This window comes from Danio rerio, chromosome 13 (genome assembly GCF_052040795.2).
Source record: "Danio rerio strain M-AB ecotype USA chromosome 13, GRCz13ab, whole genome shotgun sequence".
Lineage (NCBI taxonomy): Eukaryota > Metazoa > Chordata > Actinopteri > Cypriniformes > Danionidae > Danio > Danio rerio.
This window is the reverse complement of record NC_141033.1, coordinates 42,487,680-42,507,500: the sequence shown is the minus strand read 5'-3', so window position 1 is coordinate 42,507,500 and position 19,821 is coordinate 42,487,680. Positions and strand designations below refer to the sequence as shown.

The window sequence follows — 19,821 nt, the reverse complement described above, 5'->3', positions numbered from 1 at the left end:
TAGTTTGGATGAGAAAACTGTGTGACACAAATGAAGATCTACTGTAAATCCCCCTATTTCCAATTCCAATGCTAAACTTGTGCAAAATAAGTTCAGTTTGGATCCTTCTGTCCTGTGTTTGGTTGCCATTTTGTGATTGAATGTCTTGTTTTGGTTCATTTAGATGTATTTGGTCTGTGTTACATTCATATTTCACTCAAACTAAAGTAAGTTCATTTGAAAGAGACCCTTTTTTTAGCGATTATGGCCTTTTTGTTTGGTACTTACCTTTAAATGGCAGTGTTTACACTTACTCGAATGAATCAGACTAACAGAATCAGACCAGAGTTTGTTATAATCCATAGTCCTTGAACTAAATTCCTGTAGGGCCAGAGCTCTGCACAGTTTTGCTCTAACCTTATCAAATATGATCCAAATAATCAAGGTGTTCAAAAGAGTAATGAACTGCGTCATTAGTTAGATTAGCTGTGTTTGATCAGGATTGGAGCAAAACTGTGCAGAGCTGCAGCCCTCCAGCAATTGAGTTTGAGGCCTATGTTTTAATCTAAAATAGTAGAATGTGTAAATGGTAGAAAGTGCAGAGTTTTAAAGTTGACATTTTTTCATATATGAATTAAACAGCTCCTCAAATTAGAAGAAAATGTACTGTACAGCTAAACAATTTTGCTCATCAGAAATAGCTTGAATCAGTTGATCATTTTACTTTAGATTGCTATTGGTCGATCTCTTGTTTGCTTTAAGCTGCTTCACCCTCGCACCAAAAACAGCTTATCAGAGAAACTGGGCCATTGATATTTTAAACAGTTTTTAAAAACATAAGAATAATTTGAAAAAATGAAAAAAAAATGGGCTGGGTTAGTTGGCATTTCTTTTCGCATGTATTCCCCACGTTCGCGTGGGTTTCCTCCAGGTGCTTCAGTTACACCCAAAGTCCAAAATATGCACTTTAGACGAATTGGGTAAGCTAAATTGTCCGTAGTGTATGAGTGTAAATGTATGTGTATGGATGTTTCCCAGTGATGTTTTGCAGCTGGAAGGGCATCCGCTGCGTAAAACATATGCTAGATAAATTGACGATTTATTCCGCTGTGGTGAGCCCAGATTAATAAAGGAACTAAGCCGAAAAGAAAATGAATGAATGAATGAATGAATGAATGAATGAATGAATGAATGAATGAATGAATGAATGAATGAATGAATGAATGAATGAATGAAATAACATTAAAACGGCATTTAAAAGTGCCATTCAAGTTGCAGTCAGAGCTACATTTTGAGATTGTGATTTTTAGTAGATTTTTCAGTAAACAAATCATCATAAGAATCCTAATAATACTATTGATGAGACAATGCCGATTAGCCTATTTAATTTCTTTTGCATAATAAACTTGAGTAAATCTCTTTGTGTGCACTGCTTTATCAGTTCTGTATGTTCACATAACTGTATGTTCACATATGTTACATACCTGCCCCCTGCTGGTCAATATCTTTTGTGATAGAGAACTCTGTGTGGTAGTGTGGAACACTGCAGCATCACACGTGGTAATGTTCATTGACTTGCCCATTCCCAGTGGCCACATCTGTAGATGTTTTTAGTGTTGATTAAAGATATTAAATTTAAAAGAATAAAATGAGCACTGATACTTTATCCATAATAAATTCTGTAATATTCCATTAAAAAAATAACGTTTGGCATTTTTAGATTTTAAAGTTACTTAAAGAGATGGTTTACCCCAAAATGTAATTGTCCTCACCATTTCCTCTCACTCAAGTGGTTCTAAACTTTATATATTGCTTTTTTTTTCTTTGAACATAAATAAAAATCATTCTTGAAGAAATGTTGAAAAAAGCACATCTGACACCTATTGTAGGAACAAAAAATACTAGGAAGTCAATAGCTGTTTTACCCTAACATTCTTCAGTATACCTTTCTTTCTGTTCAACAAAAAGAAAAAAAAAACATTTTTTTTTTTTTATTGCAACAAATGCATGATGAATAAATGATTTAAAATATATATGTTTGGAGTGAACGCGCTTTATTGCATCTGAATTGCTTGGAATTTGTGATCCAGTAACACCCAAACACCTTTTAAAAAGGTTATCTGAAATTCTCCACAGCGTTGGAACCCTGAGGTGATTCATCTTAATTTATACCAAAGCATCTGTCACGAGTGAGTTTTTTTTCTTTCTTAAGCCGAAACCATGTTTGTTGGTCTGCTGCATAGATAGCGCTGCCTCTGTTCCCTAGATCCTAAATCACCGGCTCTTCGCTTTGTCTCCAGCACTCAACACCTCCGTATAAAGTGAGAGCGATATTCTGCTGGCAGCCAGAAGCCAGAGAGCTGATGGCTTCTTTATTTGCTCAAAGCAGTTCATCAGTCCCTGGGCTAAACTCCTGTCTGCACATGGACGTCACATTCAGGTAAAGTCAACTCTGAGACCTTTATGAGTCCACATGTGGAAGGCCCGAGCCAAGGACAAACTCAAACCTGTGCTTCTATTGTTTTTCAAACTGAGCTCATCGCAGAAATATTTTATTGTGTCTAACATAACTCCTCTGAGAAATAATATTATGTACATTTATATGGACAACAATATACCAATGTTGCTATAATTAAGACACTACTTTAAGAAACTAAACAGGCACTTTTTATAACCTTAAAGGGGTTGTGTCGACCCCAAAAAAAAAAAAAATGCTTTTAATTACACACCCCTATGTCTTTCCATATCCCTGAGACCTTTGTTGAATTTTGGAACATTAAAAAGAGCTAAAATCCTAGAGCTCTCTCATGCTTTATAGACAGAAACAGTCTAGAGACATTCCATAAAACATTCCATGTGACTTCAGTGGTTCAACTGTAATCATAAAAAGCTTCAAGAACACTTTTGTCAGCACTTTTTAGTCAGCAGTGCAACACCCAGGCATAGTATTGCTCATAATAAACAACGCACACCTCAATCTGACGAGGAAAAAAAGGGAAACAAAGTCATTTTAGTAGATTTTTTTGGTGCACAAAAGTGTTCTTGGAGCTTTGTATGATTACAATTGAACCGCTGAACTCACATGGAATGTTTTAACATTGTTGTTTGACATGTTAATGTCTTTTTTTCTGGACACTGAAGGTCTCGAATTTCATTTAAATTGTCTGAATTTGTGTGCTAAAGATGAATAAAGGTATCGAAAAGACATGAGAGTAATTAATAACAAAGTATGTATTTGTGTGTGAACTAACCTATTAAAATGGCTAAAGTTATACTCAAAGTATTAGTACTTCAAATCAAACTAGAATGTGTGTTGTTATTGCCATTTTAGTTGCATTATCAAAGTTGAGTTTAAACGTGTATCTTAATCATATTATTGCCACTGTGTAGAACTTTTTCAGATACACCATCACAATCACCCAGCAGAGATGCTAGAGGGCACTTTACACATCACATCTGCAACTAAACCAAACTACATATCCCATCAAGCACTGCACTCACACACCAGTTCCAGTTCTATTCTTAACTGATTTCCTGAATTTTATACTGTATGCATTAACCACACACACATCTGTAGCTGAGTCTAGTTTTCAGAGTGAGCAGTATGTAAGCTTTTTCCCTGTCTTGCCTTAACGTGTTTTTGACCCTTTGTTTGTTTACTGTTTTACTGCCTACCTCAACCTCTTCACCTTCAACCATGACTACTTTTTTGTATTGCCCTCATGCTACCATTTACACCTTTTTTGAGATTTGCATGCCTGATTAATCTTTAATAAACTGCATCTCGACCTGACCACCCAATGCTACAAAAATGTGTATATGTCTGTATAAATATTGCATTAGCAATATAATAGCAAAGTATCACTCTCTGAAGGACCGCCCGGCACATCTCTAAATCATCTTGATTGTTTTTTTCAATTCAAATATGCAATATATGGGTGTTGAAACATGTCCGTACAATCAAGCTAGAAACGCTTTAGGACAACAAAGAAGTCCACTCAGTTTCAAGTGTTTGTCTGGTTTGTTGTAAGCAACAGTAAAGGCATGCTCACACTAGGTACAGTTGCCTTGAATATTGCCAAAGTGTGTTTGTCAGCGCCTTGGCACACCCATTCCCACTCGGCCAGGGCCAACCAACTGAACCGCGTGTAGGCCAGATTTGGAGCATTCACACTTGCCAAACGAACCAGGAAAGACGCCTGGGCACGATTCAGATAGCATAGTGAGAGTCAGGGGCGGACTGGCCATCTGGCAATTCTGGTAAAAGCCAGAAGGGCCGGATCATTTTTTTTAAACGGTATGCTATTTTTTAAATAATGTTTTTTTAAATATGTATTGTTTTTACATGTTTTTCTCTTGCAAGATGTGAATATTGTAATGATGATGATGATGATAGTAATAATAATAATAATAATAAATGTTAAGCGTTCACCCAATCGGCAATGGTTGACTGGTTTTGAGATGGGCAGACCCAATCAGATGTTACATGGACGTAATCAAAATCTGGCAAGAATGTCAAACAAACAGTAAGTGCAACAAAAGCTAATTGTCAGAGATGGACCGTTAAAAAAAAGAAAAGGCGGTGCCGAATGCCCAGAGAAATAAAAAAATTGCTCTAAAATCAAACGCTGCCAAATGCATAACATTAACTGAAATAGACTCAAAAGGACACTGTCGACAGCAAGAAGGTCGATAGTTCGTACCTCGGCTGGTCAGTTGGTGTTTCTGTGTGGAGTTTGCATGTTCGCATGGGTTTCCTCCCGGTTTCCCTCACAAGTCCAAACACGTGCTATAGGTGAATTGGGTAGGCCTAATTGGCCATAGTCCATGTATGTGAATGTGTGTGTATAGAGGTTTCCCAATGAGTGGTTGCAGCTTGGAGGAAATCAGCTGCGTAAAATATGGTACTGCTTACATTATTTCACCATCTGTACAACAATATAAGTAGTGAATGTGCGTGTCCGTGGATGAGGCTGTGTTGGTGTGGTAATGTGGGCTGGTGTGGCTACAGTGCCAGGGCTGATTTTTAGTCCCAGTCCGCCCCTGGTGAGAGTGCACCCTATAACATGGCTGTTAACTTTCAGAAAATCTAGTGATGCTTGCTTATATTTATTATACATAAATAAATGTAATTGTGGATTTTTAAAATTTAATATCACATATAAATGATTGCATTATAAATAAGCAATTGCATATATTAAAATTCACAAATAGTGAACTGTGTTTGAAGCTTTTAGAAAATTTTAATTGAAACCCAAAACTGCATATGGTACCATAAGAAAGATTAACTTTATACTGATACATACAATTATGGAGGAAACTTTGTATGAGGGCATTAAGATCTAATCGATTTTTCTCTAACATGTAAAACAGGAACATGAAGAGAATATTCTAACAATTTAATCACAATAATGTTTTATTTTAGAATAAGATACATAGATTAGAGTAGTTCTTAAGTGATCTAATCTATGTATCTTATTCTAAAATAGATAAAAGATAAATGAGATCACTGATGTCCATGTAAATGTACCCGGTGTCTTTTTTTGGTTTGTTTCTGAATCACACCTGGTAGCAGGTGAGGTGTCATTTACAGGAAAAGTGGAACGTGATGAATTCCACCACTGAATCCCAAAATCTCAGACTGAGATTGAGACACATAAGAGCGGAGTCAAAGCTCAGGGGTGAGTGGAGACATGTCCAGATCTGGAGACAGTGTGTCCGGGCAGGGCGGGAAGCTGCTCTGTTTTATCTACTGTCAGGCCTGGCTCTTGCTCTTGGAATGTTTGGGAACGTCCTAACCTCAAGGGGATATTTCATTTGCAATTATTTTAGTGGGATAAAACTTGCAGTTTATAACCATGACAATTAATAATAAATATGGATGACTGCATTAATACACTTCCTATAGCAATAGAAATAGGTTGGTGTAAATATAGATCATAGATAAATCATATAAATATGTATACATTTTAAATTATAAATGTAAAATAAATCATAAACAACACACACAAACAAACACATAAACACACACACACACACGCACGCAGGCGCGCGCGCGCACACACACACATACATACATACATACATACATACATACATACATACAAAAAGTTGTGTATGCGCACCAATGCTTTATGTGTTTGATTAAAAGGGTAAAAACTATAATATAGTTAGATATGTGATATTACTGATAGACTTATTAAGCTGATATTCCAATTTACTGTGTATTTGTTGTACTTTAAAACAATTTAAAAACCTAATTATCCTGTGATGGCAAAGCTACATTTATAGCCTCCAGTACTCCAGTCCTCTGTGTCTTATAGTAAAAAAAAAAAAAAAGTAAAAATTAAACTGTAGTACACTATTATCCCTAAGTTTAGGCTGTAAAACAATAATTGCAATAATTTATAAAAATGTTAAAAATTACAGTAAAAATAATGTTGTAAAATATAAAAATTTCACTGCTTAATAATGTTTTTTAAGGTTTTCTGGACAATTAGAAAGTTTTTTTTTTTTTTTATCCTTAGAACCAAATGCATTTACTCTCACTTTCTATCAATTGAATGTGCCAATTTTTTCCAATATATATGTAAGACAAAAAATATATATTACATACATGTATAGAATATATTATTAATAATAATAATAATAATAATAATAATAATAATAATAATAATAATAATAATAATAGTAATAATAATAATAATAATAATAACAATAATAATAATAACAATAATAATAATAATAATAATGATAATAATAATAATAATTCAATAAGTGTTCTATTTCTGCTGACATTAATATATACTGAAGAACCAAGTAAAAAATGAATATTTATTTAACTATATCCTGTTCATAAATTATATTTGAACAGGACACGTCTTGTAGTTATGGCCTATAACATACAGTTGAAGTCTGAATTATTAGCCCTCCTGTATATTCTTTCCTTCAATTTTTGTTTAACAGAGAGTAGATTTCTAAGCGCATTTCTAAACATAATAGTTTTAATAGCTCTTTTCTAATAACTTCTCATTTCTAATATCTTTGCCATGATGACGGTAAATCATATTTTTTTCAAGACACAAGTATTCAGCTTAAAGTGACATTTAAAAGCTTAACTAGGTTAATTAGGTTAAGTAAGGGTAATTAGGCAAGTCACTGTGTAATGATGGTTTGTTCTGTAGATGATCGAAAGAAATATTCCTTAAGGGGGCTAATATCATTGACCTTAAAATGTTTTTTCAAAAAACAAAAACTGCTTTTATTCTAGACAAAATAAAACAAATAAGACTTTCTCCAGAAGAAAAAAAAAAGGAAATACTTTGAAAAAAAATGTCTTATTCCGTTAAGCATCATTTGGGAAATATATGAAAAGAAAAATCACAAGAGGGCGATTAATTTTGACTTCATTTTAGGGTCGCACGATATTGGAAAAATTTGACATTCCCATATTTTTTATATTGCAATATGATTACAATTTGACCAATGACCTAATAGCTCTATTTGGAAAGTTATTATTTTAGATTGATCGGGATGAATTTGTATGGGAGTAATATATAAATATATTTTATGTAATTTATTATATACATTAAAAAAAAACTACAGTAATGAATAAACATAAAGGAGCCAATATTAAAGTGACATAAACAGTGCATTATGGTTTTCTGGGGAGAGTCTAACAGTATTTGGGGAAAGAAAACAAATAATCAAATGTAAAAGGGCATTGCATAGTGTTCATCATAAATAATTCATAACAGTGCATTATTATTAAACTTCTTTATGCTCTTTTTTAATGCTCTTTAAATGTTTAAAACTCTTAAAATGCTCACAAATGCATTAACAACACATGAACATTTTAAACTTTCACTCTGCAGTGGTTAAATTATGTGTGGTTAAATTGTCTCCACAAATGTGTTTTGACCGGATATCTTGTGATGTGACTATTGCAGACGCACACATTGAGATATCGATGCCCAAACGATATATTGTGCAGCTTTTGTTCAACTGTATCTGTGTATATGTGCATGTTATTTTTTCACAGTAGTACTAAACTGAAAATATATTTCGGCTCATTCTCCCCAAAACAGATTCTGGTGCATTCCATGACACTTCCACTATCACCGTTAAATCATCCGGTGACCCTTCCTCGGTCTCCATAAATCAGACGGCTAATGAGATCTGACCCGCTGATGACTGGCACAGCAGCAACTGAAAAATGCTGTCTTTTGTCTCACCTCGCGGCTGTAAATCTAGAGCTGCCGATGTCTGTGAGGAGAGGCTGACAGGCTCCACACAGACTCCAGAGAGAGATGAAAGACTCCTGCTGTCAGGCTGATACTCCAGCATTCATCATGACAGAGGAGCGTTCTGGAAACACAGAGGAAGAGGAATGAGCGGAGCCTGCTGGGATACACAGAGCAGACTCAAAGATGACCACAACATCAGGAACTGAGACAAACACCATCAGGACTGAATCATGTTCCTGTTTAATGTAGTTTTGTTTTCATTATTTATTTAGTGTCAAGCTAAAAAGGGCAAAATATCAATAAAAAAATAATAAGTGATGCTGAAAAAAGTCAATCAATTAACAGTCTATGGACGTACACTCACCGGCCACTTTATTAGGTACCAACTGCTTGTTGACGCAATCAGCCAATCACATGGCAGCAACTTAATGCATTTAGGCATGTAGACATGGTCAAGATAGCCTGCAGTTGAAACCGAGCATCAGAATGGGGAAGAAAGGTTATTTAAGTGAACTTGAACATGGTTGTTGGGGCCAGACGAGCAGGTCTGAGTATTGCTGCTGATCTACTGGGATTTTTACGCATAACCATTTCTAGGGTTTACAGAGAATGGTCCAAAAAGGAGAAAATATTTAGTGAGCGACAGCTCTGAGGGCGCAAATGCCTTGTTGATGCTAGAGGTCAGAGGAGAATGGCCAGACTGGTTTGATCTGATAGAAAAGTAACAGTAACACCAATAACCACTTGTTACAACAGAGGTATGCAGAAGAGCATCTCTGAATGCATAACATGTCCAACCTTGAGGCAGATGGGCTACAGCAGCAGAAGACCACTCCTGGTGCCACTCCTGTCAGCTAGGAACATGAAACTGAGGCTACAATTCACACAGGCTCACCAAAATTGGACAATAGAAGATTGGAAAAACGTTGCCTGGTCTGATGAGTCTCGATTTCTGTTGCAACATTCAGATGGCAGGGTCAGAATTTGACGTCAACAACATGATAGCATGGATTCAGCCTTGTATCAACAGTTCAGGCTAGTGGTGGTGGTGTAATGGTATGAGGGATATTTTGTTGGCACACTTTGGGTCCATTAGTACTAATTGAGCATCGTGTCAACCCCACAGCCTACCTGAGTATTGTTGCTGACCATGTCCATGCCTTTATGACCACAGTGTGCCCATCATCTGATGGCTATTTCCAGAAGGAAAACGCGCCATGTCATAAACCGCAAATCATCTCACGACTGGTTTCTTGAAAATGACAATGAGTTCACAGCACTCAAATGGCCTCCACAGTTACCAGAACTCAATCCAATAGAGCACCTTTGGGATGTTGTAGAATGGGAGATTCGCATCATGGATGTACAGCTGACAAATCTGCAACAACTGCATGATGCTATGTCTATATGGACCAAAATCTCTGAGGAATATTTCCAGTACCTTGTTAAATCTATGCCACGAAGGATTAAGGCAGTTCTGAAGGCAAAAGGGGGTCCAACCCGGTACTAATAAGATGTACCTAATAAAGTGGCCGGTGAGAGTATATACACACATTTCAGATTCATAATAAAATGCATACATTAAAATATAATAATTAAACACATTTAAAAAATAATAATTGTAGTTAGTTACTAAATAAATTAGCCTAATTTCATTCAACAACACTTTTTTCTTTTTTGAAGGAGGAGATTGCTGTATCAGCAGAAAGTCTCCTGGCATCAGTGCTGTCTGTGTGCCTTTTACAACTCTTGTTTTCATGTTTACATTTTCATACCATATTTGCTTTGGCTGACGAGTATCTGAAAACATATTTTTAGCCCCTCCGAAGTAAAACTAGAAGACGCTGCACAGAATTGCAATAAACTGTAACTGTTGCGTGTGTGTGAGAGGATGAAAGGCTCGTACACACATTTTTGGCAGTGTATTCAGCGCTTTACAGGAAGCAGTGGATTTGTTTACATGTGCCTCTCTATCAACAGATCTGTTGAGCTCTCAGTCGGTGATGATGAACTAGACGACACGATTAAATCGCTGTCAACTACACGTTCAGTCCAGCCAGCAGTCAGCAGCGCACAAGAGAGCCATACACCGATGGAGGTCCAGATTCAAAAGCAGCAGTGTGACTCACTCACGCTAATATTACAGACATTTCATCACATAAACACACCAGTGTTTGTAGAAATAAACATTCGGTTCTTGTGTAGTAAAATATTGTTCAATCATTTATGATGTTATTTAGAAATCAGATATCACATATTAAGAGTCTCTGCATGAAAATGTTTCATTCCTTCTTGCAATGTTTAATCTCAATATTGTATTTGTATTTACATAACTTACAAGATATGCCTTTCAAAAATTCTAAAACGAATGTTATAAAGAATACAATAAAATCTTTTCATTTCATTTAGAAATGAGTGTATTAATAGTGGCTGAATTAAAAATGTTTAAAGGGCACCTATTTGACCTCTTTCACAAGATGTAAGATAAAACTCTGTGTTTCCAAAATGTCTGTAAAGTTTCAACTCAAAATATCCATCGGACAACTTATTATAGCCTCCAGAATCTGTGCATTTTGGTGTCTGAGTACAGTGTAGCTGCTTTTGTAGTTTGTGCCTTTAAATGCAAATGAGCTGCTTCTCCCCACCCACCTCTCCCACTTGCCTGTCTGCTTTTATGCTTTACATCAGATAAACAGCAGTCAGTGATAGAAACAGACTCGGATGAAGCTGAAATAAGATCACTAGTCAAAAATACCAAGTATTGATGTATTTGAGGTGGAGTTTATTCAAGCCTTTCTGAAATGATGAATCACTCACAAATGCCATTTGCAGTACACACACACACACACACGCACACACAGTGATTATATCAATTAGGAATTACATAGAGATTTAGAGAACTTGTTTAAGTTTAAAGGTTTAAAATTGTAAAATTAATTATTGAGATGCAGCTGGTCACAGAGAGTTGTAACGTGTTTTAATCCTAGTTTACATGTGTGTACATTTGATTATGGAGACATGGTGCCGGTCAATCAATTTGGTGGGTGGGGAAAACCACACCCCTACATCCTGTCGTGGTGGGCCTCAAAATCACTGGGATTTGAGTCAGGAAATTTCTCTAATATGACAGTGGACACATTATACCTATGATGTCATATTGACTATGTATCCCAACGTTGTGGGGACGTTGGATTTTGTTTGGAAATGAAAATCGGGTTGACGTCAGAACTCGACGTCAGGCCGACGTCAATGTACAACATCCACCCTAAAATCAAACAAATATCATTGTCTAATCATGTTACACCTTGACGATTGTGCTACCCACTCGATTGTGACATGATTGTCACCGCTTCGCCCACTAAGCAAATAAATAAATAAAACTAAATAAATATATAAGTCCCAATATCTATACTACTTCAAATAACTTTCCACAAAAAAAGCCAGAATATGGGTGAAACATCATTACATTGTCATTAAGGGGAACATAAAATAAACATATGACTCATGCAGCTGAACATATTAAAATACATAAAATATATATTCTTTAAATCCTTTAATTAATAATAATAGCAATTTGTTTGGAAAACAGTGGCAAAGTATAAAGATTTAAAATGACAATTCATTATTTTGGGGCTGCACTGTGATCCTTAAATGACTCTTGTTGTCAATATTCATACAATTTAAACTGCTTATTATTTAAAAGATTAGTATAAATATATGTTTGGTGCTTGTTTTTGTTAGAAATAAAGCAAACAAAAGTCTCTGTAAAGTATCATCTATATTGTTTCAAAAAAACTTTCCATAAAATAAGTCAGAATATGGGAGAAATATTATTACATTGTCATTAAGGGGAACATAAAATAAACAAACAACTCATGCAGCTCAACATATTAAAATACATCTAATAAAAATATATAATCCTTCAAATAGATAATAACAATATCAATTTGTTTGAAAGACAGTGGCAAAGTATAAAGATTTAAAGTGACAATTCATTATTTTGGGGCTGCACAGTCAACCTTAAATTATTCTTGTTGTAAATAATTATACTTTTTTTTTTTTATCATTTCCAATGTTACACTGAATAACATTTTAGGGTGATTTAAGGACAGCTGACATTTTCTCTAACATCAGTGAACTGCTTTAACACCCCAGACAGTAAGTGTTTAAGGAATGTCCCGGGCTTGTTTTCACAGCACAGTTTAATCAAGATAATAATTCCAGTGATGATTTTCATTCTGCCTCAGGGGGTTTGTTTCCGCTGGCTGATTATTGACTCTCTGTCTTTACTCTTTGTCCTGTCGTGTTGTCATCTGTCACCAGTAAATGGCCTCTCTCTCTCTCTCTCTCTCTCTCTCTCTCTCTCTCTCCCTCGCTCTCTCTCAAACAGAAATTAGAAAAACTGAGCTCGTTCTTCTTTATAAACTGCTGTTATAAAATAATGACCCAACATTTGAATGGGTTATTTGGATTTTCAAACATTTACGTTTGTGCACATTTTTCACCGGATTTAGTTACACAATCTTATTTGCTGCAACCTATTTGGCGCATTTGCTATATTTTGACTAGACGACTGAATGGTATGAATTATGAAATATGTTTCTCATAACCCAGACTGAGTGACAAATGTTTGAACTCTGTTTAGATGCTGCAAGGTTGTGCAGATTTCACACACAAAGACCTCAGATACAGTATGTCTGCAATAGACATTTTAAAGGGGCCATGAGTAATTAAATAAATGTTATTTTTCAAAAGTCAAAACTTTTTACCAAGTTCAAAAAAACGTTATTGACATATATTCCATTTTCCATTAAACTCATGAAGCCCCATTCAACTGTTAATACTCCATTGTTAAAGTCTTTTAACTATTTTGGGCTCAATAGCGAAATTGTATCAGTGCAGCACAAAATCCCATCTCACATGCAAACAGTGTGTTTACATAAAAGTATACCTTCAAAAAAAAAAAAAAAATCTGACGAAAAGTCAGAGACAGAGTGGAAAATGGTCTAAATCATGACTTTCTTGTGCAAAAACAAACTTACTAGCATTATGAGTGGACCACTGGGAAGAAAAATATATTGCACCATTTGCTATTTCAGCTAGACGGGTGAACACTCTATGGAATATGCATGACAAATCAATAAGCTCTGCCCTTAAATGAATGAATGTGTGTATGTATGTATAAATAAACACTAACCGGCCACTTTATTAGGTACGCCTTACTAGTACACCTTTCTTCGTGGCATAGATTCAACAAGGTACTGCAATATTCCTCAGCAATTTTGATCCGTATTGACATGATAGCATCACACAGTTGCAGCAGATTTGCCAGCTGCACATCCATGATGCCAATGTCCTGTTTCACCACATCCCGATTGAGCACGGGTGACTGTGGAGGCCATTTGAGTACAGTGAATTCATCGTCATGTTCAAGAAACCAGTCTGACATGATTTGTTCTTTATGATATGGCGCAGTTTTTTGCTGAAAGTAGCCATCAGTTGATGGGCACACTGTGGTCATAAAGGGATGGACATGGTCAGCAACAATACTCGGGAAGGCTGTGGCATTGACATGATGCTCAATTGGTACTAATGGGCCCAAAGTGTGCCATGAAAATATCCCCCACACCATTACAACACCACCACCAGCCTAACCTGCTGATACAAGGCAGGATGGATCCATGTTTTCATGTTGTTGATGCCAAGTTCTGACCCTATCATTCAAATGTCGCAGCAGATATCGAACCTCATTAGATCAGGCAACATTTTTCCAATTTTCTATTGTCCAATTTTGGTGAGCCTGTGTGAATTGTAGCCTCAGTTTCCTGTTTTTAACTGACAGGAGTGGCACCCGGTGTGGTCTTCTGTTGCTGTAGCACATCGGCCTCAAGGTTTGACATGTTGTCCATTTAGAGATGCTCTTCTGCATACCTTAGTTAGTAAGAGTGGTTATTTGAGTTACTGTTGCCTTTCTATCAGCTCAAACCAGTCTGGCCATTCTCCTCTGACCTCTGGCATAAATAAGGCATTTGCACAGAAGAACAGAACAGAACAGAACTGCCGCTCACTGGAAATTTATCTTTTTTGGGACTATTTTCTGATTTTGTGCGTGACCAGTATATCAGCAGTTTCTGAAATACTCAGACCAGCTTGTTTGGCACCAACAACCATGCCACGTTCAAAGTCACCTAAATTATCTTTCTTTCCAATTCTGATGCTCGGTTTGAACTGCAGCAGATCGTTTTGACCATGTCTACATGCCTAAATGCATGCAGTTGCTGCCATGTGATTGGCTGATTAAAAATGTGCGTTACCGAGCAGTTGGATAGGTGTATCTAATAAAGTAGCCGGCTGTGGGGGCTAATAATGATGACCTTTATTATTATTATTTATTTTTTTTAACTCCTTTTATTCTGCCGGAGGCTCCTTTTTATTTAGATCTCAGAGACCAGCAGCTAATCAAGCATGAATTACGCTGGAATGGGAGCCTATGGGATAACAAAAAACAGCAAGGCGGAACAATGAAAAAGACACATGCAATGCGCAATAAAAAATAAATGAATAAACTTTAGTTGTAACACTTTAGAAGTACTGAAACAGTTAATATCTTAATAATGGGCAGGTAATAAGCCAGTTATTATTAATGTGACTTGAGACTTTACTCAAAACTTTGTTAGCCACTAAATAGACAATATATGTTGTCAGACACTATTTGTTGTACAATTTAATTACATAATTATGTCCGTATTTACTTAACCGGGCAAATTAGTGTGAATGCAATTTTATAAAATGTTAATGGGCATAGAAGATTTTGTGGAAGATTTACTGACAAAGTGCAAATAAAAACCCCACACAAATTCAAATAATTTCCAGACTGACTAAATTAAACAGCTGTGCAAATATAACCATACATGTCTTTTCATCACTAATTTTTCACGGCTTGTCTTTTATCAATCCTGACAGAAACATTAAAAGCCAAAAGTGTGTTTGCACTGGCACAAGCTGTGCAATAGGCCTATATATTAAAACAGAGCAGCTCAGACCGCAAACATTCTGACACAGAATGGCATCCATAATGATGGTCGGTAGAATTCAGCTATCTGCCCTGACCAGATTACAGTATACTAACATGAAGGAGGTGGGTAACGGCACACCTCAGGGTCTGGAGAGATATTAGAGGCTTTCAAGCAGCGTGTTGATTGACTGCTTCCAGTTCTGAGGGTGTAAATCCTTTGCACATTGCATAAGGGGAATGGGGGAACCAGAGGGCTGGAGGTCAAATGAGGAAGTGTCATATGATGTGAACTTAAACCAACAGGGGAGACATGAGAAGGGAAGACAGAGAGAATTTGTTGATCATTTGCATGCATCATTTCAGTACAAAATTTTGAGGTTACTAGGTGTTCTTCTTACTACTTTGCTGTTTATTCAAACTAAATTAAAACGACAATTCTTGAGGTTTTTGGGACAACTTAAAATGTTCATTCATTTTCTTGTCAGCTTAGTCCCTTTATTAATCAGGGGTCGCCACAGCGGAATGAACCGCCAACTTATCCAGCAAGTTTTTACACAGCGGATGCCCTTCCAGCCACAACCCATCTCTGGGTAACATCCACACACACATTTACACACACACTCATACACTTCGGACAATTTAGCCTACCCAATTCACCTGTACCGAATGTCTTTGGACTGTGGGGGAAAGCGGAGCACACAGAAGAAACCCATGCGAACGCAGGGAGAACATGCAAACACAGAAACGCCAAATGAGCCGAGGCTCGAACCAGCGACCCAGCGACCTTCTTGCTGTGAGGCGACAGCACTACCTACTGCGCCACTGCTTCACCCATTTCTATGTTCAGTCCCTTTAAACTTGTAAAAACTAATAAGACAGCTTAAGTTTAAGTTTTGTAAAGATGTTTTGAAACAATAAATATTGTGAAAAATGATATAGAATACAAATAAACTTGAATTGAATCCACACAGATTCAGCTTTTCAACTTGTACAAGTACATTAACATTTTTCAACTATATTCAGAGCCAAAAGTGAGTATCATAGTTTTTTTTTTTTAGACAGTAACATAACATTGCCGACTGTATTATGAATATATTATAATTTTTTTTTCTTAAAGGTGCTTATTCTGATTCAAATATTCATTGTCTAGTTTATGCTGTTCAATTTCTTAAATGTTTTTGGAACATTTTAACTTTGATATTACTTTTAACCTTGAAGAAATAAAGGCAGGTTTCTGAGGACATAACGTGCTTACTGGGATAGAGTTCTGAAGTTAAAACATAACATAATTGAGTGTTTTTGCATTTACTCTGCTCAATCACTCTCACCATTTTCAGTGAGAGATATGACAAAGCCATGGAATTTCAGGGCTATGGAAAATGTGCTTGCTTTCAGCTCCCATGCAAGCACATTCCAGGAAACGCTGGGGTTAAGAATACAGTCAACTGTGGCCTTTGAACACTCATCAGCACTGTGTATCCGCTAAGTGTCTGTGACTTTAGCTTTAGATCTCAACAGCTCAATGGCAGCGCCACACGCAGGTGTCCATCCAATAACCTTGTGCGAGCGGGAAATGTAGACTCATTGAGAATGTTGGCACAGCCTCATCAACACAGCCTTTGTTCTTCGAATTCACAAATTAGACTAGATTATTTTGCCAATGCTTTCTAAAGGTGGCCAGCATCATTTATAGGAATGGAGGCTATTTGATTTCAATTAAACTGACACTCAGTTTATCCTTGCATTGCAGTAGCAGAACAATTCTAGATATCTGAACCATTAAAGTAACTACTTGGATTTATGAGTTAGCAAATAAATGCTAAGAGGATGTTGCTTCTACTACTTTTGAGGCAAACCAGACTTTTTCTTTTTTCTCCAGTCAGCTAAGAGACCTATTAAGCAAAAACCATGTTTATATGGGGTTTAAACACAGATGTGTGGCAACATTGTGTGATTATAACCAGCCTCTAATGATACAAATGTATAAATTCTATTTTTTTTAATCATCATACTTCATGAGAACAGTCTCCAGAAACACTTTAATTGACATTTGTAAAGGAAAAAACCCACCCATTAGTGACGATCTCTCTTTTATTAGCATAGACAGCCCTGAGTGAGAAGCAGTCGTCTTCCATTAGAGTTTTCAAGATAATGTCAGTGACTAATCTTTGCACACTAAAGTCTGAAATTTTTGTATGTTACTATGCGAATAACTCATCATGTACACAAACCTTGCACATCGAGTCTTATGCGTATTAATTAATCCTTTAAAAAAAAAATAAAAAAAAAACGCAAACCATTTTCGAGTCAATGCAAGCAAAGTAGAAAAAGACAGAGGAATAGGCTACATATTGTGTTTATCCAATATTGCATAGAGAAGAAGGAAAGTTCTCCTCATTGTTAAAGAAGTTTATTTTAGGAAATCACTGAAATGTTGATACATTGCTTGTGATATTAACAGGTTTACATACGTAAAACAAATCCTAGCGCTGTACAATTAATAAAATTTTGTTTTGATTTTAATTTTGGCTTCTAACTATTATATAAAAAAATTAATCGAGATAAAATAATTAGTGCATCATATACCGCCCCTTTTCTCTTGTACACATTTGTTGCTCTGCAAAGCTCAGTTTCATGTGAACATTATTAAAAGCATGTACTGTAATGTAATGTTTGCAGCACGAGATGCGCATCATTCATTGATGTACATTAAAATCATTAACGTTTTTAAAAGTGCAAAAGAGAACGCATGCTGTTGTGTGTGTGCTCTGCCTCAGAGGAGAGCACACACATCTAAAGTCATCTTAATGTGAGCGCTTTAATAGTCAAATAAATGCAAATTTGTGTTAAAAAGTGGTGTTTAGTGATTTTTAATATTAACCCTCATTTATGTAATAAACAAACGAGTTGACAATCAAAAGACATGTAAAAGTGAATCTGAAACCATAAATCAGAACTGTACTGCCCAAATGAATTATTAGCGGCCCTTCCTCCCCCAACCCATCCCCCATATAATAATAAACCTGCTTTTATTCTAGCCAAAGTAAAACAAATAAAACTTTCTCCAGAAGAAAAAAATATTATAGGAAATACTACGAAAAATTCCTGAATCTGTTAAACATCATTTGGGAAAAACGTATGAAAACAAAAATTTTACATGAGGGTGAAGAATTTTCACTTCAACTGTATATTGTTTTGAATAATCGGAATTAAATATATGACGAAAATAATTGTGATTATGACTTTTCCCAGAATCGAGCAACCTGAACAAATCTTGAACAAAGACTGACAGAAGGCATACCATAGACATTATAATAGGTGGTGGCCATGTTAAACTGTCGGACCATGATGCATCTAGTTTTCTCTATAGACTACGTCAAAGGTATAGACACTCACACACACACACACACACACGCGCACACACACACACACACGCACGCACGCACGCACGCACGCACGCACGCACGCACGCACGCACGCACGCACGCACGCACACACACACACACACACACACACACACACACACACACACAACAAACAGCAGTAGGACAGAGGTACGGCAGTCACTGAATCCACCATTTAGTTTTTTGGCAACTGTTCGCCACATTCTGTCTTTATTTTTTACACTTTTTTTTTGTCAGAGTTATCTGTGGCTCAAATGACAGCGTTCTGTATTCTGCCTATTGCTTGTATAGTGGCTCTGAACTGTCAAAACTATTTTCAAAAGGCTTTTTCAGAAACAAACAGTATAGAAAAGAAAAAAAAACCCAGTTTGATTTTTTTTATGACAGATGAAAGTTCTGCAGGCAGTGTGTTTGTTTAATACGTTTCTAAAGCGTGAGGTTCAATTTTTTCTTAACATGCAAAAATTACAGATGGAAATTTCGGATTCAGTGTGCAATAACCTTAACACTGGCATTATAGATGTCAGGTTTTTTAGGATCTTCTTAAAAACTTTATCACATTTTCAGTTTTTCCTCAGAGATGATGTTAGTTCTGTTTTGAATATGCTAATGCACAGGCATTTTTAGCTCCGCCTCCTTTTAAAAAAAGAGGGCTGGAACAACAATCTCATTTGAATTTAAAGCGACAGTCACAAAAACGGCACAATGTAGATCAAAGCTTTAAAGAATCTGTTTTAAAAAGTTAGAAACTAATGTTCATATTTTGAGCAAAAACTTCATATACACACCTTAGGGACATCAGAGACTTATTTTAGATCTTGTAAAAAGGGTCATAATAGGTCCCCTTTAAAGTATGACTTTTATCCACAGCTAGCTAAAAAAAAAAGAAAAAAAAAAGAATTTTCCTCCTCCTATGTAGACGTGGGCCCGTTCATACTGATTATTTTTCATCGTGCCTAATATTGCAAAGATTAATCATAGCTGAGAGAGGCACAAAGAGGATTAAAATTCCTGTTTCTCTTGCACTAGGCCTCACAGAGTCCTTGTTAAAAGGCTAAAGTGGCATAAAGGCATCATGACTTAAAGGGGGTCATACCATGAGAAATCAAATTTTCTGTGATGTTTAGCTTTAGGAGATTAAAAGTACTTTGAAAATATACTGTAACTGTAAATTCAT

At 36.1% G+C, this 19,821-nt stretch overlaps 1 long non-coding RNA gene across 5 annotated transcripts in view; it reads right to left on the bottom strand.

The window, feature by feature from the left end:
• The window catches only part of LOC141377048 (uncharacterized), a 94,981-nt gene that overhangs the window by 57,555 nt on the left and 17,605 nt on the right, over positions 1 to 19,821 (bottom strand). For 4 of the 5 annotated variants that reach the window (XR_015506341.1, XR_015506338.1, XR_015506340.1 and 1 more), the window contains exon 3: positions 8,214 to 8,346. This is a non-coding gene — a long non-coding RNA (uncharacterized LOC141377048). Of the gene's footprint in view, positions 1 to 7,748; positions 8,347 to 19,821 lie in introns of those variants that run through there. The other variant, XR_015506339.1, reaches the window with a different exon arrangement.